The following is a 24,298-nucleotide window of genomic DNA, read 5'->3' on the forward strand; positions in this document are numbered from 1 at the left end:
GCAGAATGACACCATGCAAACATTAATGACGGTAGATGGATTGGCGAACCAAATATTTGCAAAAGCGTACAAGTCTGAGGTTAATTTATGGTTACCTAAATTAAAGATCGAGTTTCCGCTAAAAGAAATTATGACGAAATTAGGTATGACAGACATGTTCGAAGCGAGAAAAGCAAACCTATCGGGATTGGCACGTAACTGACGGTACTAGTATTCTAGTACTAGTATTCAAAAAGTTATTTTGGACATGGACGAGTGCGTTGTTGTTTGTTAGTGGGGGCGGGCGCGGGGGTTGGCACAGAAATAGGGCCAAGGGCTGCGTGTATGGTATATATATATCATCGAATAACGTTTACTTTTGTTCCGCTTCCCCCCCCCGCTCCCCAGCCCTATTGGGTTTTTAAGACTACGTAGTTAATCGCTGTTTATTAACGATTAGTACTATACCTTTAACGAAACCGTTCAACGAGGTCACGTTCGTATCGTACGCGCCGGCTACTAAGATTATACTCAGTCGCTTGGGCGAGTGTGTGTTTGTAAACGCTTTACTCCATTGAGAAACAAGCGATGTTTCTAATATAGTTTTACACATGCTTGGAAGCAAAAAATCTTTTGTTTCTATTGTTTCGACGTAACTTTGCACAGAACGCGTTTTTTCAGACACATCGTTGAGTCAACTTTTTCCATCCGTACGTGATGCATAGTTAATTATCTAAGTCGTAAAAAAACGTCCTTACACAATCAATTGACCATCAAATGTACTGAAACTCGGTACTTCAACTATCTGAATGACTTAGTAACCGACGCACGAAGTCAGTACGAAACTATGTTTTATTTATTTATTTAGAAACGCGCGAGTGTTTTACGTTTCAGGACCACCGTATAACGATTACAGACTTATCGATGAACTTTACGTAAATTTTACTCGCCGCGCGTACGTACGAAATAAAATAAAATAAAAAAAATACTATCATCATCTCCCGGCCAATCGGGGGTTATTTTCGACGTGGTGAGAAGAAGAAGGGTATTGAAGTTAAAAATAAAAAAATCGTAGGAAGACACTTATAATATGAAAGTATTAGCGGACAATGTTGACTCAGACTTTCTACTACTGTATATGCATACGTTGGCAGAACGTGTTTCGAAACATTCATTAAATAAATTGTCACTGTGTTTTTTGTTCTTCGCGACTCGTTTATTGACAGTACTCGCATGAAACCAGAGATGCGAAAACGTATCGTCTATGCTCGGAAATGTATATTGTAGCGCTATTATTCCACGCGTTAGAACGTAACCAAAGTCAATAAACGTGTTGTAACGAACTGATACAATTCAAGTGAAGCCGATCTGTGTTAAACAATTCTCTTTTTTTTTCTTATCAATCGTAAAATTTCAATCGCCATCAGTCCCAAATTTCGCCATTTGAACACCTTCCACGTACACTTCTTATAAAGCTAGGTGTTTGTAAACGCTTTACTCCATTGAGAAACAAGCGATGTTTCTAATATAGTTTTACACATTTTTGGAAGCAAAAAATCTTTTGTTTCTATTGTTTCGACGTAACTTTGCACAGAACGCGTTTGTTCAGACACATCGTTGAGTCAACTTTTTCCATCCGTACTTGATGTATAGTTAATTATCTAAGTCGTAAAAAAACGTCGTTAGACAATCAATTGACCATCAAACTGGGGCAAGAGTTTGAAATCCATGAGTGGATTGTCCGTTCGGCCAGATAGTGTAAGTAATAAAAAAAAATACTAACGTACGGGCGTTGTTCGTAAGTGGTAATACAACGATGAAACCATGCTTTGTTACATCTGAATACAACTTAGAATGAATATTATTTGTGTCTCTATATGTCAATCGCAAACTTGGCGTGCGACCTAGCGAGTGAGTAAGTAATACTTTGTCTCCATCGACTGTATTTATCGGGTCTATATAGTATCCGTCCACTTGTTGTAAAACGTTACACTGGGTAAAATCAGATGATGGCTACAATGGACAGTGTTCAACTATGCATGGACAGCCGATTTAATTGTTATAACTGTATGATTACTTTCACTTTTTTATTAATAGTAGTTTTTTTTTTATTATTTCACTTTTGTAACTATTTCCGCTGTGAGTGTTAATAACGATTCAATCGTGATACTGTCATGAATTTGTTTTCGCGTATCTGTTGACCGACTTAATTAGTTGATTATTAGCGAATTGCTGTGTTACGTCTGTCATCGTTTAGGTATATTTGAAGTTTTGGACGGAACTTGGCTCAGTGATTTGGAACTAATTACAAGATACCGTCGCTATTCTGACATCCATAGTTATTAATGTAGTGAACGATTAATCAAAAGATATGACGTATTCAGTACTTAGTTTGATTGGCTTTATGATTGAAGGTTACGCCCTAGAGTCTTTTTACTGTTTTGTAATTGGTTAGAGTTTTGAAAATGAATAAAGAGAGTTTGAGTTGGTCTTGGCGAATACTCCACGACAGACGCAGTAGAGAGAGAAGGCAGTCCTGGAGAGTCGAGTCCAGTCCGAGAGAGTCCAGGGGCGACGGAGCCTTGAGGCAGTCCAGTCTTGGGCGAGTCTTGGTTCAGCCTTGCGAGAGTCTTGGGGATCTTTTCCCCAGGGCGCTGTGTCTGATAGAGTGTTCGATAGATCGACTAAGACGAGAGCTGAAACGTATTTCGTTATGTGTGTCTTATTTGACTGTAAAGTATAAGTGACTTTCCCGATCCCGTACCTCAAGGGGACGAGATATAGAGACGAGACGAGTTCCCCCCCTGACAAGTGTGGAGAACCCCAGAAAGAAGATTTTCCCCTGATACGTGGTGGAGAACCCGGGCAGGTGTTCAACACACATTGACATCCTGTGAAGAGAAGTGAATTGGCGAAGATGTGTCTTTCTTGCGAACCGAACTAACAGCTCTATGGCAGAGACGACTCAGAAACTGCGCTTGACGACTAACGGCTTTACCCGAATCACACCGAAGAACAACGCTGACGAGATGAAGATTTCAGAACCCCTTCGGAAGGACCAGTATCGTATAGGACCGTATAATTAAGAATTGAGCGACATTAAAGACAAGAAGATGAAAGAACGACCCCGGACTAACGCGACAAGAGAAGAGACGCTTATAGACTTTGACTTTAGCTATCTGTGTATTGCTTAGAGAACCGCTCGCTGGACACTGTAACTGACACTGTATAACTCAAGGACGTTGAACTCTTTTCCAGAATCCTAACCCTATTGCTCAGTAATGTAATGTATTGCTTGCTTTTCCTATCGTTTTTTCTTACCGTTTTTTTTGTGATGTTGAATTGTATGTATGTAAGCACCCAGATTTTTGTTTTGAAATGATATTTAGTGACGTGCGAGGTCCTTTATAACGATTTAAGCGCGCTTCAGTGGGCAAGTATTTGCAACACAGTGTTTTGAGTTTTGTGATGTTTTATGGTGTTTTAATGAGTTTATGAGTACGTATTATGATGGGGAGAGTGATGCCCCCACGTGTTTTTTTTAAGAGTTTTGAGATTTGTCGAGTACAGAGATATCGACGTTTTAAGAGTTGTTTTTGTTTATGTGTTGTTTCCGGAATACTTCTGACGCTTTTTTGAGTTGAGAGCACCTTTGTAACGTTTTTTAATGTCTTTTTGGGATGAGAGTTTGGTGCGCTTATATACGTATTGTTTGATAACGCAAGCTTTTGTTCATGATTGACAGGATTATATGTAATTCAGTAGTTTCTATCGTTTTGCTTTTCCGTCTTATTGCCAGAGGAATAATGTGTTATGAAAGCGAATTTGTCTTTGCATTCTGTTTCCACGCCGTATGACTTTTGTTTAGATTAACGACTTGTGAGTTCAGTTGAAGTTTATAAGCGTATGTGACAGGAGTTTGATTAATAGCTTTTTACTCATTGTTTATTAGTTACCGCTTTGCAATGCTTTAACCGAGAGACGCATCCCTGGTAATCACGTGATCATGCTGTCGACTGCAGCGATTGGCTGATCGCTTGGTTACACCGCCACGCCTTAGTTTTTTTGACCTTTTGATACAGAGTTTGTAACTTTAGTAACGGAGACAGTGCAGCGAAGGGTTACCTCAGCGAACCGTTTTGAGAAAAGTGAGTCGATTGGTAGCCTTTCCCTTGTTTTTGATTTATAACCGTTGATATTTGAGACCTTATAACCATTGTATTTAGACTTTATAATCATTGTACTTAATTAGTGTGTTTTACTCTTTTTGATTTATATCCTTTTATTAGTATTGTATTTAACCTGTATGACGATGAGTAGAGGACGGTATCTTTGATTTATGAACGTGCAATGCCGGGAGGCATATCTCTCAGTTTGGGTGAAGGGATGTGTCATGAATTTGTTTTCGCGTATCTGTTGACCGACTTAATTAGTTGATTATTAGCGAATTGCTGTGTTACGTCTGTCATCGTTTAGGTATATTTGAAGTTTTGGACGGAACTTGGCTCAGTGATTTGGAACTAATTACAAGATACCGTCGCTATTCTGACATCCATAGTTATTAATGTAGTGAACGATTAATCAAAAGATATGACGTATTCAGTACTTAGTTTGATTGGCTTTATGATTGAAGGTTACGCCCTAGAGTCTTTTTACTGTTTTGTAATTGGTTAGAGTTTTGAAAATGAATAAAGAGAGTTTGAGTTGGTCTTGGCGAATACTCCACGACAGACGCAGTAGAGAGAGAAGGCAGTCCTGGAGAGTCGAGTCCAGTCCGAGAGAGTCCAGGGGCGACGGAGCCTTGAGGCAGTCCAGTCTTGGGCGAGTCTTGGTTCAGCCTTGCGAGAGTCTTGGGGATCTTTTCCCTAGGGCGCTGTGTCTGATAGAGTGTTCGATAGATCGACTAAGACGAGAGCTGAAACGTATTTCGTTATGTGTGTCTTATTTGACTGTAAAGTATAAGTGACTTTCCCGATCCCGTACCTCAAGGGGACGAGATATAGAGACGAGACGAGTTCCCCCCCCTGACAAGTGTGGAGAACCCCAGAAAGAAGATTTTCCCCTGATAATACGACTGTTTGTGTCTGTGTGTGTGCGTGTGTATGTGTGTGTGTGTGTGTGTGTGTGTGTGTGTGTGTGCGTTGTCGGTAACCAGGGTAAGCGAAGAAAAAGTACACCTATGAACCAGTAGGGGGCGGACACTCAAACCGGAGACAAACCGCGTTTTGACGATGAAAATATTATATTTGTCGATCAATTTAAAGTAAATAACTTTATTGATTGCGCATTGACTTAAAAAATGATACAATCAAATGTAAATAGCTGTACCGAACTAAAATGTATGTACCGTGTCTCCGGGCCAGTCAGTCTACGACGTAATCTGCGACCCCGAGTGATATTAATAAAAAGAAGTTTGTTCCCTCGCACTATATATAGTTTCATTCCCGAGTAACGCGCTGTCAATACAGGGTTTGGTGGTGGGGTGGATGGAAGAAAAAATAGAGAGGGGGAGCGCAGCAACAACGTTAGAATATAATAGTAGTAGTACTGGGTAGTCGATTCGTTGAAATCGGGTTCCACACAAAATCATCATCATTGCATACACGGATTATAGCTTTCTGCCGAGGCTGTCCCAAACAATCCCTGATGTCGTTGCGTTTTGTTGTTTTTTCAAAATAAAATGTATAATGATCGGAAAAAAACCTGAAAGGTGTCTGCCGCGTTAAATGAGTTGCACCGCAAGTGACAGCAGACGGAAGATGCAACTATAACAAACATGACCAAACAAATCTTTGAGCGAGTAAACGAAACATTGCCGCTGTTTTTAGAAAGCTAACCCCATCAGGTAACGGAGAATGTACCAATCGGTATTGACTCGTCAAACGCTCGCATCCATACGTCGCCTGAAGCCGCCAGCGAAATTCGAAGTGAGTAAAGAGACGCCCTCTTGCGATGATAACAAATAAGTTAACGTTCTGTTAGTTGAGGGCGTATAGCATAACATTTCACTGCTCTGGAGTACCCGGGGTGGTGGTGTCACTCAATATTGAAACCTTACACCATGTGCGTTATTGCTAACAAATAATAATAAACCCCTAGGGCTGGCAGCACATTGACAAACCATACCCACCCACACACCCCCCCCCCTATTGCGGACGCAATGTGAAATTCAGTACCCCCTATTTCAGACATATATATTGAGAATATGATATCCTACACCCCATTGCGAGGATTCTCTGTCGTTTATTTTGAACTCAAGTGGAGTGTGATTAACTCAAACAAGTTACTGTGTATGCAACTCATGTTGGTGTCATTCGTTGTTTGATGAGAACTATTGACATGATTGTGAATATGATCATTTATTTGATAGTTTAACCCACAATGCACACAACTATGACAGGATTCTTATTCCATCAGATACCAGTGCACAATTTTTATGTTCAGCTCCGAGTGTCTTTGGCATGAATAGTACATGGCAGAAACCCCAGACAAAAACACAGAAAAGTTGAATGCGAATGAGGCAGAGGCGCGAATAGAGTTTCGGAAGTGTGGATGATGACTTTTTGTATGCGGTTTATTGTAATCGACGAAACGAAAGGGGATAACACATATAATGAAAATTAAACTGTAATCAAATACGCACAATATTTCCAAAAAGTAGCCGAAAATAATAATATTTAATACGCATATGACTCTTTTCGCTAATTACAGATAATCGAAAATCTGTAATCAGCGAAACAAGGGTCTGACTATACGTACAATATTCACAACTGTCATACGAAACTTGACCAGTATATTTACCTTTCAGTAGTGTAAAAAAATAACGAAATAAAACATTTGCCGAAAATAACGAGATTTTAATTAGTGAGTGGTTCTTTTCGCTAGTTATAGATAATTGTTTTATGAAGTTATTTATCATACACACGATTGAGACTGGAGATACAATTTCTGGTCAAGTTTCGTCCGATAGTTGTGATTTGTGAAAAGATTTCTTATTGATGTCATGGATTATAGAAGAGATTATGTAAATTAGATTTATTTCCCGTATTTACTTTAAGTGCAAAAGTTTCTTTTTTTCATTTATATAGTATGTGCTTTTTTTCAATTATTTTATCCTAATTACAAATAAATAAAAATACTGGTCAAATTTCGTCTCCGGCGGTGGTTTATTGCTTAAATATTATTTTCAGCAAAATTTTGTAAATATTGTGCGTATAATAAAACCCATTTTCACTGAATACAGTTTAATTTTTATTATGTGTGTTATCCTGTTTCGTTTCCGTAACCTCATGTTTGTCAATATTGTGGCGGGAATGTCCCGGTGGGAAAGTTCAGGCGGACGTTTGCGGCCTGGTCGAGGCTATGTGGGGGGGGGGGGCAATGCGGTGATGGGTGTATGGGAGTGGTTGTCGCGAGAGAGGGCACAGCAACCCTGTGAGTTTATTTCTGGGGGCCTTTTGCAGACATTATCATTTTAAAGGGGGCCTATTATTTGCTTCCCGAGCGGTGCCCGCTTTAGAAGGTGAAAAACACCCCGCTTTCCCGCTAAATTTGGAAAGCACATGGGGTAGTAGTAACAACATATAGAGTGACCCCCCGGGCTGGAGTGCCACCGTCCGAATCGCACCCCGGGACCCCGTGTCTTCGACCTTCGTTAGGCCTCCACACGATACCGTGTCGGATCGCATAGGCTAATTGCGTATCTTAAAGGGGGAACCGCTCAATCCCATGGACGTACCAAATTAAGAAAAAAAAATTATCATCACAAATATCACGATTCATGGGGGCACCATTTTGTTTAAAATGAAACGCCAAAGTGGGATTTGTAACACTCAAACTGATTTGACAATGATTAGCCGCAACTGACTACTGAGGGCGCTCTTGGAATACGCATCATATTTGATGGTCGGCTTGGTCGAATAAACTTAGACCTTGGCTAGCGAAGATGTGGAGTGCTAGCCGTGATATTTAGATGGGTTTTTATTTTACCATCCGTCACGGTGGCCGTATAATAATAAAAATGAATTTTGGGTGAGGGAGGAAGTTGAGATTGGATGGGGTGAATAATAATGTATATTATGAGGTGTCTCCCCTCAATTTATATATGACCAGGGATATTTTGGATTGCTACTATGTTAATGGACTCACTCACTCATTCTATAGTCACTGAGATGGAGTTGTACGCTTCAAATACGGAAGGGACTGAAACGGGATTGAAATGCAAACAACGATATTGCGACATGTACGCCACTGTTGAAACTAAAGGGTTTTGTTCATATTGTTATCGTCAAATTTTGAAAATCAACGAGAAACGACATGCCCGTAAATTTTTCAAGTGTACGACCGACGGTTGTAAAAGGATTGGTTTTAGGTCCTTAGATGGACGATGTAACGAATGCGGCGTAATAAGTGATACACAGGCAACATATGATTACATACATTTTTTGGAAACCCAGATTTCGACGTACAAAGTCGAACTTGAAAGAGAGAGGATTGAACGTCAGAGGTTAACTGACCCAATTTCTAAATTTCATCGGGAAAAAAGGGGGCAGTCGCCGTTCGCTACAACAACAACAACATCTCTGTGATTTGTCACTCATTCATACAAAATACGATACAATTAGAATAATTTTTTATCTTTAATAAAACGAACATTAGCAACGTAACGATTATATAAGTGCGATCATTGTATAACAATAATGTATAAGTAAATATATATATATATATAATATAAAACGTTGTGTCTGTGAGGGCGCTGTCACTAAAGTACGATTACTACTACTACGACTTGATGGGGTAGGACGTGTGTTAGCTGCAGTTCTGTAGCTCGCTTGGTTTCGCTGTCGGTTATTTTGTTCGTCGTGGTATTAACGCGAAACCAGGAAACGACGAAATTCGCGGAAAACTACAGCGAAATCCCCGCGTTTGCCGCCATCTTGAATAAGTTATCGTGACGTCACAAGGCGTCACAGTTTTCCCATTTCACGCAGATTTCGTCGTGAAAACGACCAATTTCGGACAATCGCCCTCAAAATAATTGATGAAATAGTTTCGGGACCCATCGACAGTAGAAAAGTAGAAACTTGAGGCGAAAATAATGAAAAAAAAACGGCTGTTACGGCCCGACCTGATTTCAGGTCGGTAAAATATGATAACTCGCATAGGATGGAACTGTAGCTCCCTGGTTTCGCGTTAACACCACGACGAACAAAATAACCGACAGCGAAACCAAGCGAGCTACAGAACTGCAGCTAGACGTGTGTACGTGGAGCTCCGTAACTTGTGTGAGTAGTGGTCGCTTTGGGGCTTTTTGTGTCCTTTAACTTCTTTCATTTGTACATACTTGGTCAGTGAGTATTCTAGTTTACTTCCTGTGTATATATTTTGGGTTTTTAACAGCGTTCTGCTGTACTTTCCGTTCATTTTTGTTTTTGGTGTGTTGTGGTCAGTGGTCGCCAAGATGGCCGCCGCTGAAAAGACGCCACGTAATGCACATCCTGTACATAGACTGACTTGCAACCATGCCATCAGATGCGAGAACGTGGATGGTATTCAAGTGGAAACTTATGTTGAGGCAGTGTCCGAGGTAGTTGGTGATAACATGATTGTTGCAGCGTCACGAATGAACAGATCTGTGGTTGTCTTTTTGGGCGCTGTCTCGTGTGTTGATTTGGTTTCTGTTCAAGCATGGAGGTAGAAACCTCTACCTCCATGGTTCAAGGCATTAACATCGGGGATGAATTGATAACTGTTGAGCCTTTGGTACGGCCATCAACAAAACTTGTTCTATCCAATGTTCCCCCCTTTCTTCCCAATGATTGTATTGAAAAAGCCCTAGCCCCTCTTGGTCGAATCATGAGTGCTATTCGCACAATCCCACTTGCTGTAAACGCCCTTCACTAAAACACGTTCAATCGTTCAGAAGGCAAGTTTACTTATGGTTAAACGCCGATAAAATCAATGGTTTGCTACCTGTTACTTTTGAAGGACGTTCATACAATATTTATGTTTCATCAGACGAATTACAATGTTTTTCATATAAATCAAAAGGACATATTCGTAAGAATTGTCCACGCGCCAATGACAATGAAAACAATGTTATGCAAATCGACACGCATGCCAGTGAAGGTAATAACAATGGTACACCTGCAAACAATACTGATTCAACCAAAACAACGAATTACGAAACAGAATTCCCGGCACTTGATGATTCAAGTAACACTACGAGTGGTACTAAACTCCACAAACGCCAGCGCTCACTGTCAAACAATGATAAAAAAAGTAATGATGAAGTACAAAATGATACTGAAAAAGGTATTGATAAACAAATGAAAGATACCAACACCGTCAACATGTCCAATGTAAAAGCCAAGGCATATGACGTTTTACATAATGTTAATAATAATATTAATGATGCAAATGATACTGTTACAACTAATGAAAATATTTCAGATGTTCATAAATCTATAAATACTGTTGAAGAGAGGGTACTAACCCCTCCTTCGAACCCTGTTGCCACACAGGATGAGGCTAACACTGGTGAGTGGCCTCCCAGCTTCCCACCTACACCAGACTTGTTCAATTCACCTGCTTCTCCCATGTTATCTCCTATTCCAAGACCATCTCCAGTTTTCTCTTCTGGATCATCCGGTGTTTTTGTCACACCATCCACTCATCAGATTAATACTCGTGAATCTTTGGATGACACCGAATCTGTTGGGTCTGACATATCTAATATATCAGACTTTTCTCAAGCTAGTGAAACGTCACTAGTACCTTCAATAGATTCTATTTCTGAGTTTTTAGAATCTACTAAACATTCAAAAAAATTTATTGACAATTGTTTTGAATTTTGTCCTAACATCAAAGTACTTTGTAAAAAAATTAATAGAGTATCGTTCTACACAGTCTCTAAACACCTCACAAAAGGCGCGTATATTAAAACTTGTTAACAAAATCAAAACGTATATAAAAACGACAGGACGCGTTTCTGTCAGTGTGTAACTTGAACTATTTTCAGCATAATGTATTTGTTTTTTGTATTATACATCACTTTAATGGCGCAATCAATTTCAGGTATTACCTTAATGTGCGCGGAGCACGAGATGTCGCCAAGAGATATCAAATCTTTGAGTTTCTCAAGCGTGAACATCCAAGCGATTTTTATCTTTTACAAGAAACACATACCTTAAAACAAGATGAACATACCTGGAGGATTTTGTGGAGGGGTAATGCAATATTTTCACACTGCCACACAAATCGCGCTATTTTGTTCCGTCCAGGTGCTAATGTTAATGTGCTGTCCCAGAATGAAATTCTCAGTGGTCATGTATTGAATGTTCACATATTAATAAACAACAATCCACTGCATATTTTTAATGTCTATGCCCCTACAAATGGGGTAGAGCGTTTGGCATGCTTTAAACTTTTAAAAAATCACCTTAATACACTTAATGATGACCCCGTCATTATTGGCGGGGATTTTAATTGCACAATGATCGCACCTGACCTGGACCGCAATAGCGGCGTCGAACCAGACATGCGCACGTCACGTTTTTTATTGAATATTTTACTCCGTTTTAAATTGATTGATGCTTGGCGTTTTTATCATGGTAATGTACGCGATTTTACGTGGGGTAGACGCTGGTACGTCTGGACAAATTTTACATTAACAAGTTTTTATCCAGCAAAATCAAGTCTATCTCTATCAGCAATGCTGCTCTGGGATTCACAGATCACTCACTTGTACATATACATTTATCACACAAACACGTTAGTAACCGTAACCCAGTGTGGTGCTTGAACACATCAGTGCTGGATGACGATGATTATTTGGAAATTATTTCCGAATGTTGGGCTAGTTGGCAGCAACACCGCGCCAATTACGCGAATCTTCAAACTTGGTGGGATTTGGGGAAACAGAAAATCAAGGTGCTCTCGCAGCAATATTGTCATTTCAAACACAATAAGAATAAGCACCAAAAGCTTGAACTCGAAAATGAAATATCAAACATTGAGCATAGCTTGGGTAATGACGAGTCTCTCTTTCAAACTTATACAGAAAAAAAGAAATTACTCGCTGAATTCACGAAGGTGGAGGCTCGGGGTGCTGCTACACGCGCTCGTCATCAAGTTATCAACAACTCTGACATGTGTAACTCGTTCTTTTTCAATCTAGAAAAGCAAAAGGGTGCGCGAAAGGCAATTTCCCAACTTAAATGATCTGATGACACTGTTACTGAAAACCAGGTGGAAATCCGCCATCTCACCCGTGATTTCTATAATAGGTTATATTCTCCCGACCCAGTTGATACTAATGCACAGAATATTATTTTGCAGGATTTGCCTCAATTAAATGCCAAGGTCAAAGATGCCCCCGACCTTGACATATCCTTTGAGGAATTGAGCAACACAGTTAAACTCCCACCGTCGGGGCGCACTCCCGGTATCGATGGCTTGCCCAACGAGTTTTATAAAAAATGTTGGCATATTTTGGGGGAGGATTTTCATCGGGTTTTACTTGCGTCAATCAATGATGGTATTTTGACCGTCTCTTGTAACAGAGCGATTATTACCCTTCTACCCACAAAAGGTGACAATACTTGTTTAAAAAAATGGCGCCCAGTTAGTTTATTGTGCAGTGATTATAAGATCATAACAAAAACACTTTCACTGCGTCTCCGTCCTGTTCTGAGAAATATTATACATCCTGATCAAAGTTGCTGTGTACCAGGCAGGCATATCCACGACAATGTATCCTTGTTGCGGGACAGTATTGATTATGCAAATGAGTTTAACAAGTCTTTGGGTATAGTTGCACTTGACCAGGAAAAAGCTTTCGACAGGGTTCATCATACATACCTTATGAACACTCTAAAAGCATTTGGCTTTGGAGACTATTTTATTAATATCATTGAATTAATATACAAAAATGCTCAACTATTGATCCGCATAAACGGCTCTCTCACTGCACCCCTCCCGCTAGCTCGGGGTATACGCCAAGGCTGTTCACTTTCTGCCCAACTCTATGTACTGTGTATTGAACCTTTTCTAGATAAAATAAGAAATAAAAGTAAAGTAACAGGACTGGCTATACCTAACAGTAATAGCGAAAATACAAAACTTACTGCTTATGCAGATGATATAGAACTTTTCATAACAAATAACTAAGACTTTGATGAATTGATAAAATGGCTTGATATCTACCAACGTGCTTCCAATTCCAAGGTTAACTTCAATAAATCTGAAGGCCTGTGGGTCGGGCGGTGGCGCAACCGCGTAGATTCACCACTTGATATCAAATGGAATAACATAGGCCTGAAAGTACTCGGTTTTTATCTTGGTAACAACAATAATTACACAGAAAAAAAGTGGACCGAGCTTGTACAAAAAGCTGAAGGTAAGCTTGAGTATTGGTCCCGCTTTTCGCCCGGTATGTCATATAGAGGGCGCTCGTTAATCGTTAATAACGTTACTTCTTATTTGCTTTACCGTGTTGCCGGTCTTTCCCCGCCTATTGACACTGTTAATTACATTCAGTCTTTACTTGTGAATTTTTTATGGAACGGTCGGCATTGGGTTTCTGCGGAAACTTTGTATCTGCCTTTGGAAAAGGGAGGTCAAAATGTTGTTCATCTATTCAGCAAAATTAAATATGTACACAAATATTTATATTCAGTATACAGACATCCTTGTTTCAAGTTCACGGATTATTATTTCAGCCAAGTAGGTAAACTCAAATACACATCACAGTTATTGTTAACCAGCATTGATATGTCATCCTTTCATGGACCTAACTTTTATTCTGATCTGTTGAAGTGTTGAAATTCTTTGGATATACGCCATAAGGTTAACACCGACAATGTTTCTGACGTTCTTTCAGAACATATTTTTAAAAATCCTCTAGTTTTGCATCCACTTAGAAATGGAACCGTATGTGCTCAAACACTTTGTTGATGCTGGTATCACCAAAGTAGGTGATTTGATCGGCATACCAGAAAAAGAGTGGCTTCCGTCGCCAGTTTTGTTCAGAAAAGTCGGAATGCAGTCGGAGAGAATCTTTAATCTCAGTCTAAAAATTGTGCGCGAGTCCATCCCTGCGTCGTGGAAAGACTGCATTCAAACATACTTTAAAAATGAATCTAGTGACCTGCCTCCAACAACTAAACACAACATTGATCTATATAACTCCGATGATTTAAATATGTCCCTGTGTAAGATGAAAAATGGGGATTTCTACAAATATATGATTTCTTTACTCCATGCTCAACATCATACTGATAAAATTGATACTGTATGGCGCGACATTTTGAGTGTTCCAAACGAATTAAAGCCAAATTTCAAAGGATGTTACTCCCCACCATTATGCAAACTAGAAGGCGATCTTCAATGGAGAATTCTCCATGGAGCTTATACTACTGGCGCGTATCTCTATAGTACAGGACTCGCACAACACGATAAATGCCCTGTTTGCGGCGATGACGATTCATTGTGTCACATTTTTTATGAATGTCCCAATATCAATGCTTTGCTGATCCACATCGGGACTATTGCTGGTCGCCTCACATTCCCTGATTCAGCCATTCATCTATGGTGGTTTGTTATGTTACCACCTTCCAAGGCACGTGCCTTTGATTTTAAACAAGCTTATCAACTGTTCATTTACATTGTTGCCACGGCATAGATGTCAATTCATCTCAGTCGCAGGAATAAGCGTCAAGACATGGGAACTACTGATCCACTTGAGATTTTTAAACATCGTACGCTTTCCAGGCTTAACTTAGAGTTTGAGTACCGCCGTTTAACTAATCGGTTACATGCGTTTGATAACATTTGGGCTGTTAGGGGTGCACTATGCAATCGAGATGGAGAAGCACTCAATATCTGTATATAATCTGTTTTCACTCCCGCTTTGCGGAACATCTGGTAACGAACTTCACGGTGGGTCTGGCACCGAGCATCAAGTACGCTACGTAGGGTGGTACACGCATTTACATGCTGCCACGTTGATCTTATGATCCTACTTACTTTTAATTAAAGACCTTACAACAACACGTTTCCTTGTAGTCCGTTATTTACCCGTAGTGTGGTCCACGTAGTTTTTATACATTGTAGTGTGTTTTATTTCTGCTTAGGGATTGGTAGGGGGGGGTCGTAACCCCTTGTGGTGAGAACCAGAGAGTCTGGCCTACCTGCAGGATTCCTTTGTTTAACGTTCACGTTATTGTTTGTTAATTAAGTTGCGTTGTTGTTTTCGTCCGACTGCGATTGAAAAATCACTACTACTACTACTACTATTATGTAAATAATTGAAAAAAAAAAACACGATTTTTCTATTAATATGTATAACAATTGATAAATATAATTATAATTCGCGATTCAATCATCGGTACGTTCCATTTTCTCTTCATTTGCCTTCCTTAATGCCTGTGAGATCCAAAACAGGAGTACCAAGGTTAAAATCCCATCCTGACGCCTAGAGGAAAAAATATAAATATAATATAAATAAATAAATAAATAAATTAGTTAGTTAGTTAGTTAGTAGCGGATAAATAAATTAAAAAAAAAACAGTGAACATTTTTGTGAATGAGTCACTAAAAAAAATTACCTGCGCAAATACTCGAATTCCTTAATATAATCTTTCATAGTATCTTTGTTTATTTCAAACACGTGTTCACTACTGTCGCGCGCAGTTATCTAACATGAAGAAAATTTACTTTCTGTATGATGTTCTCCAAGCTAGTTTGTAATTTCAGACATTGTTTTGATAACCACGAGTTGAGTCCTGAGAGACTAGATCGGTTTCTGTAGCAACCGTGACGCTATATCCAAACGTTCGCTACATTGTTTCCCATTGCGTTCTCGTGGTACTTGTCTGTTTACTGCCCAAAATTCCCACCAAAGTTCTGCCTCGTGTTAGTCGCGTGTCACTCCTAATATGGAATGACAGCGCTATGTTTCGTTTGTATGCGCCAATCATTAGCGTTGTTTTATTTTCGGAACGTTTTTGGCATGATATATTCTAGAGTACAAACACGTGTTTGGCACTTCTCCGATTAGCTGTCACCGAGACAAATGCCGCTCTAACGTTGACAATTACATTAACCAGGCAAAGCGCTGTCGCGAGAAGTCCGATTCAGGCCGTCGCTGTAATTCCTTCTATGGTAGCTTCGCAACTTGATGCTCGTTATGCACACCCTCCTTACTATGCTCTCTACGATGCCAACTCCTCATGAAGCTATTATTTAGCGATCTTTATTTTATACCAAGAAGTATTTGCTGTACAACGTATTGATGTTCATGTTGAGTACAAATAAACCAGTTTGAATTATACCTCACGTCTGTTCAACTCAAGAAAACACAACGCAATCGATGTCCGTTTCAATAACAATTCCGCATGATTAGTCAGTTCGTTTTATGTGACGAAAAGAACACCCCAACGCCTAGTTTTGCGATATAAACTTATCCACCACAACTACACAATTCGGCGATTTCATCCAGTTTCAATCGACGCTCCTCGTCGCACTTCTCTCTGTCTTTCGCATTGAGATATGTCATTATATTTTGATTTTCTTTTATCTTCTCTACGTATTTCCCTTCGTAATCCAATATGTGATATAAAGCGCACGAAATCTTCGTAACAATTACAGCCGTAATCGTTAATCAGTTCGAGGGTTTCTCTTGGCGTCATCGATGGATCAGCTTGCTTAAATCGGCGTTAAATTTTTTAGCTCTATATTCAAGTTTTCGAATAGTTTCCAAATCTTCACTTTCTACAGTTAACGCTTCGCTAAGGACGGAGATCAGCGTAGTTGAGAAACTTTCGATTGATTCAACGCTATACGTGTTCATGTGTAATTTACGGACAATCTCGTAGACTCGCGTCATATCTCCGTCCTTTTTACGAATTGCGTCGGCAATCGCTCTCCAGAGAGGTTCATATGATGAACTAGAGATTTCCAAGGCAGCGATACCATCAATTATTGCAGGCAACTTTTCAGGTGATTCGATTTGTTCAATTATTAAATTAAGCATATGCAACATTAGAGTCATATGAGTTTGCTTGAAATCCACCAAATTCTTTTCCGACGCTATTTTGGTGAATTTGTCCATTACGTCGTTGACCCGTTGAATTTGAATTTCCGACAAGAAAGGGCGGGGGAACGCATACAAATCCAGTTTATTACAATCGCCCAGACCTTTAATTTGGTACAGCGAATATGCCAAGAGACCGTGCGAAAGCGAATTGAAATTATCACTTTGCTTAGACACGCGACTACTTTCGTTTGCAGTAGTATTCGAGGAATATTTACTACCCCCCTCGTAACCGCGTATTTAATATCATGGAGACGTCTCGACGGGAGTTCTCGGGTATCCCCGAAGTGTATCCTACCCGGGTATTCTCCACTCTCTACGTCGCTAAAACCGCAATACTCGTTCGATGGAACTACTGCTCCTGGCGTATCCGCCACGCACGTCACGTGATATCCGTAAGTCATGACCAAACATCCGGTACCATTTACCACCTTGGTCACGTGCTTTCTCCGGCGACGTACTGTATGAAACAGGTCGTTCTCTAATTTCATAATGTGGTAGACGGGAATCAACCATTTATCGGCGCCGCGTTGCGTTTTACCCTTAAACTTGATCATTTCGATCGAATCGTATATGCCAGAATAAACATTTTCGTATTTGTCGCGATTTTTCCACGAAGAGGTGTTTTCTAGGGTAAACGGAAAATAACAGCTGTCGGACGTACGTTTTCCTTTCTTATCTCTATTGATGAAGACTGTGAGAAACTTACCGGGCTCATTCGTATTACATGCCCAGGCGATTTCTTTTCTAGTCATGAACGCGAGCAGTTCCCTGCCGTTCTTATCCCTCGTGAACGTGTGACCGTTATATCCGATTCGAATAGGTACGGCAAATACTATATTTTGATAAGCTGTCGTAATCATGTTGTTTTGGTTACCGAAATTTATTGAATTGTTTCCGTATTGAAGAAACTTCGATGCCGGTGAAATGACGTCACATTTATTCAACTTTTATTGAATACATGTTTTAACCGACACCTTAAACTACCAGATATGTTTGAATCAACGCCCGCTATAGCTCTAATAAATTTAACCACCTCGAGTTCCGCTGAGGGCAGCATACATACAGGTACAATGTTGGGGGACACATTGAAATAGTTACATTTCAGGTATAAGGCTAAATGAAATTCTTATATGAAACCCCAATTATCAAAATGTCAAAGAATATAAATGTTCAATTGATATATAATGCATCATGAGTGATCCCATTGTTGTTATTTGTTTAGTACGCCATGAGTCTCGGAGTGTAAACAATTTTAACCCATACATTTGTTTGTAGCTTATGAAAGCTGACATGGTGATGATAACTTGTGAGCGCGTAAATAATAAAGCAACCAATTTTTGAAAAGCAGTTAATCTATTTCGTTAAAAAATATAGAATATTCAATGAGTAGCCCATTATATCAGATTAAAAGGGCGGCAGTCGTCGCGCTGCCCATGTGCGACATTTGTGTTGATAAATATCGATTTTCTCACAATCCGATGCGCTCATCCAATGGAAATCATAAGTATGAGGTTTTACCTGGACGCGACATGCTCTAATTACCGCTGGTGACTCCTTCGATACCTTTCAATCACCTAAAACTACCTAAATAAAACTTGGTAACGTCTCAGTTTGTACTCGTTGATATGCACAACAATCACGGTCAAAGTCGCCATCTTTATTTATATGATACCCATATATCTCGCGCATGCGTGGCGCGACAACTACCGCCCTTTAATAAATGAGTGTAGTAATTTTCTACAGGCGAGGAACAAATCTGATGGGTCAACAATTTTCATATTCAATTCATCCCATGTAAGTAACATCACTTTCGTTATTTGTGTGTGCGCGTCCTAATCTTAATAACGCATCCGGTCTCATTTGCATACCGAAACACAGTTTATCGCCTGTGATCAAAATAATATCCCGTACGTTGCCAACACGGGATGTAGAATTAGAAACGAATTCAACATTATAGCGCAACATGATCGTTGACGTGTGTCTGATATCTTCGGTATATTGAGGAAACATTTGAATTTACCATATATCACACAAGTATTGATACATAATATAGTAGTCGGCAAACCAGTCTGTTTTGGCTTCCTGGGTGATTGTCTGTCAGTGACGCCATGGTCTCAAAATTGCATGCAAGAAACAATCAAATTGCCGATAAACTGTGTGATATTGGGGATAAATATCACATGGTTTTATCTCATAATGTTCTTGAAGACCTGGATGAAACGAATTACTCTGTGTTAAAGAGTTGGATTTGAGTGAATTTAACCTTCAAGTGTATGCGGATTTGCGAATGTGTTTTAGCTGACATCTGAAACATATTTACATATGTAAATTACCATTAATAATTTAAGACTATTTTAGTAGAACCGCCTTATAGTTATGATATGTTATACTTAAGAGACATTGGCGTATTTTGCAATTATCAGACATGATGTCAACAGTTCAACGTACTTGCAAAGACCAATCTAATTACTTGGATTTCTTTTACATAATATAGGGATATATTCACTTTACATGCAGACTAATTACCCTGAATTACCACGATATATGGGATAAAGATAATACATTAGCTTAATTGGTTACTTTAAACTGTATGTGCATGTATATTGTTATGACATATAAGTTGTCAATGGTTTGGTGCAAGTAAAATGGTTGCATTCATTGTCCGTGTGTGACAGTTCTTTTTTTGTTTGGTTTAGTCCAGTATTCTTAGAACAAAATATCATTGGTGAATTATGTCAACATCATATATTATAATTACCATCAATCATATTTCTATATTGTGCATATTTCACTCAGAACGTACTTGTTGGTTTAATTTAGCTCCTTATTCACATATCTGTTTTTATGCAAAGATATTTTACTTACTTACTTGGGCCTTTTGTCCCAGTCGGAGCATAGGCCGCCGATGATCATCCACCACTGTACTCGTCTCTGGGTCTTCCTTCTCAGGTCCTGCCAGCTGTTACTGATCTCTGCCTCAGTGTCTCTTCTCCATCTGTTCTTAGGTCTTCCCCTCTTTCGCTTGCCCTGCGGGTTCCAGGTTAGGTCCTGCTGTGTGATGCTCGTTGGTGGCTTTCTGAGAGTGTGTCCTATCCAGGAAAATGTTCTTATTGTTAGCTGCATATCTTTACATTTACGATTAATCACATTAGTATATGTTACTAAATATGTATCTACTCACCAATAACAATAATCCATTCATGTTTCAACGTTGATTTGTCTTATTTTTCGCCATATTGCAAGTTTCGATTAGTTTGATTTAATGACGTCTTCCTACATTAGCGAATGCATCCACGTATTCAAACCGTTCTATGGAAAAATAGTACTAGTTTTCAAAATTATAATTTTAGTGTTGCTAGTGTTATAATTAAAACTCGGTTGTATTCGTTGAGGGGCTTACAACTTATGTGATTTGTATAAATTATTTGAATAAATTACTTGAATAAAATTAAGAAAGTGGACTCTGTGACCGTATCATGTTTGGATGTTTTTGTATGACACTTTGCTATAATATGTTTTTTTTTCTTAAAATCTGAAACACAAGTATTAAGAAGAGTATATAAACTTATATAATAATTTTTTTCTACCACAATCATTCTTCATCATCTAGTTTGTGCCTGTTTGTTGTCGATAGTGTTTATCAGGAATGTATACTCACCCCTAAACATTGCAGAATAATTAGTTTCGTGGATTCCAGACTTGTATTTCTTCTGCAGCAATTAGATATTTGTTCTCTATACTGCGACTTCAATGTATTTACTATTTACCCCATATTTTAAACAACTTATTTTCAATCCAAATACACATATATAATTAAATGTAAAATGTTTTTTTTACATTGGTAGAACTTAAACGTGTTATTGGTTATGTCAATTTGTTCTCTTGATTTAAGGAGTTATACTACTTTTTGTTTCGTCCCAGTTGTTCTATGTTTCTTACTTTCGTTAGCCGACAGTTTCAACCTAATTAATTATGCATTCCTGTTAACGATACTGTTTTATCAATGGATTAACAAGCCGGGACTGTTAATAATGAATGGGTTAATTCAAATATTCATGAACACAACAGGAGTGGAAAGCTGATTAACATAACAGGTGGCCACTGAATGAAAATAAAGAATAAGGTGGAATTTTCATTTAATTATTTAAATACGCAATGACGATTATACGATACATTTTAAAAACGTATTTCAAGTTTCATATTTCTTTTTACAAAATTCACGGACACTTGGGAAGAATCAGTTATGACAGTGGTATTAGATTTGTCCTCGTCTGTTGAGGTGGTAGATATGTCATGCGTTTTCGCTTCATTCGCCGTTTTCGGTTAGGGTGGCTGCAATGCGTCTGACACCGCTTACGTCTGCTCGTCACTCGTCCGCTTGTAGCTTCTAATTGCTAGACTGAGGTGACCCGTTTATTCTGCTATTAGCTGCTCGTCGAAATTTTGCCGGAACAGCGTGGTTGCCTGTGTAACCTGTTTAATTAAAATAAAATACAATACAATGTATTAATATGAAAGTACAATAGCTTGTAACAGTCCACCTCATAGCAATTTAAAATATCAATATATTGTTATAGTACGTTCAATCGTTCAGCTTTTTTAAAACACGCCAAAGCTGTTTGTATTAAATCTTTATCGCGTGAAATTAATCCGACATATCGTGCCAGTGAATATAATATTTAAATGGTATTCCACCAAACAGTTTACATGAAAAAAAAAGAGTTAACGAGCAGTGATTATTTTCGACATAAAGTTATGACTATTTGTCGTCAGCGGGGAAATCGAACATTGCATTACTAAAGTGCAAATTCTAATACGTACCTTTCCTGAATGCCCAGTATGATAACCTTTTATCCCAGCGATATCAGTCATCTGCTTTGCTCTTTCCACTCATTCCATGTTTTGACGTCCCATTTTGTAGCGCTGCGAGATTATATGCAGTATGTCACTCACTACATACGTCACTCTATCAATGCCTAGATTATATGCAGTATGTCACTCACTATACGTCACTCTATCAATGCCTAGATTATATGCAGTATGTCACTCACTATACGTTGCTCTACCAATGCCTAGATTATATGCAGTATGTCACTCACTATACGTCACTCTATCAATGTCTAGATTATATGCAGTGTGTCACTCACTATACGTCACTCTATCAATGTCTAGATTATATGCAGTATGTCACCCACTATACGTTGCTCTACCAATACCTAGATTATATGCAGTATGTCACTCACTATACGTCACTCTATTAATGCCTAGATTATATGCAGTATGTCACTCACTATACGTCACTCTATCAATGCCTAGATTATATGCAGTATGTCACTCACTACATACGTCACTCTATCAATGCCTAGATTATATGCAGTATGTCACTCACTATACGTCACTCTATCAATGCCTAGATTATATGCAGTATGTCACTCACTATACGTTGCTCTACCAATGCCTAGATTATATGCAGTATGTCACTCACTATACGTCACTCTATCAATGTCTAGATTATATGCAGTATGTCACTCACTATACGTTGCTCTACCAATGCCTAGATTATATGCAGTATGTCACTTACTATACGTCACTCTATCAATGCCTAAATTATATCCAGTATGTCACTCACTATACGTCACAATATCAATGCATAGATTATATGCTGTATGTAACTCACTATACGTCACTATATCAATGCCCAGATTATATGCAGTATGTCACTCCCTGTACATCACTCTATCAATGTCTAGTTTACATGTATATGCAGTATAATACTCACTATACGTCACTCTATCAATGTCTAGATTATATGCAGTATGTCACTTACTATACGTCACTCTATCAATGACTGGATTATATGCAGTATTTCACTCACTATACGTCACTCTATCAATGCCTAGATTATATGCAGGATGTCACTCATTATACGTCACTCTATCAATGCCTAGATTATATGCAGTATGTCACTCACTATACGTCACTCTACTAATGCCTAGATTATATGCAGTATGTCACTCACTATACGCCACTCTATCGATGCCTAGATTATATGCAGTATGTCACTCACTATACGTCACTCTATCAATGTCTAGATTATATGCAGTATGTCACTCACTATACGTCACTCTATCAATGACTGGATTATATGCTGTATGTAACTCACTATACGTCACTCTATCAATGTCTAGATTATATGCAGTATGTCACTCACTATACGTCACTCTATCAATGCCTAGATTATATGCAGTATGTTACTCACTATACGTCACTCAATCAATATCTAGATTATATGCAGTATGTCACTCACTATACACCACTCTATCAATGTCTAGATTATATGCAGTATGTTACTCACTATACGTCACTCTATCAATGACTGGATTATATGCTGTATGTAACTCACTATACGTCACTCTATCAATGTCTAGATTATATGCAGTATGTTACTCACTATACGTCACTCTATCAATGCCTAGATTATATGCAGTATGTTACTCACTATACGTCACTCTATCAATGACTGGATTATATGCTGTATGTAACTCACTATACGTCACTCTATCAATGTCTAGATTATATGCAGTATGTTACTCACTATACGTCACTCTATCAATGCCTAGATTATATGCAGTATGTTACTCACTATACGTCACTCTATCAATGTCTAGATGATATGCAGTATGTCACTCACTATACACCACTCTATCAATGCCTAGATTATATGCAGTATGTCACTCACTATACGTCACTCTATCAATGTCTAGATTATATGCAGTATGTCACTCACTATACGTCACTCTATCAATGCCTAGATTGTATGCAGTATGTCATTCACTATACGTCACTCTATCAATGCCAAGATGATATGCAGTATGTCACTCACTATACACCACTCTATCAATGCCTAGATTATATGCAGTATATCACTCACTATACGTCACTCTATCAATGTCTAGATTATATGTAGTATGTCACTCACTATACGTCACTCTATCAATGCCTAGATTATATGCAGTATGTCACTCACTATACGTCACTCTATCAATGCCTAGATTATATGCAGTATGTCACTCACTATACGTCACTATATCAATGCATAGATTATATGCAGTATGTCACTCACTACATACGTCACTCTACCAATGCCTAGATTATATGCAGTATGTCACTCACTATACGTCACTCTATCAATGCCTAGATTATATGCAGTATGTCACTCAC

At 38.8% G+C, this 24,298-nt stretch overlaps 1 long non-coding RNA gene across 2 annotated transcripts; it reads right to left on the reverse strand.

The window, feature by feature from the left end:
• Window positions 1–12,861: 12,861 nt before the first annotated feature.
• Window positions 12,862–22,342, reverse strand: LOC146730190 (uncharacterized). 2 transcript variants are annotated; one of them, XR_014927793.1, is made up of 5 exons: window positions 21,899–22,342; window positions 20,736–21,550; window positions 20,259–20,386; window positions 19,947–20,166; window positions 12,862–15,454 (listed from the first exon to the last, which is right to left on the reverse strand). It is a non-coding gene; the product is annotated as an uncharacterized LOC146730190 (long non-coding RNA). The 2 variants fall into 2 exon arrangements; XR_014927792.1 differs by having other exon boundaries at window positions 19,943–20,166.
• Window positions 22,343–24,298: the final 1,956 nt, after the last annotated feature.

This window comes from Saccoglossus kowalevskii, chromosome 20 (genome assembly GCF_978046115.1).
Source record: "Saccoglossus kowalevskii chromosome 20, keSacKowa6.1, whole genome shotgun sequence".
NCBI lineage: Eukaryota > Metazoa > Hemichordata > Enteropneusta > Harrimaniidae > Saccoglossus > Saccoglossus kowalevskii.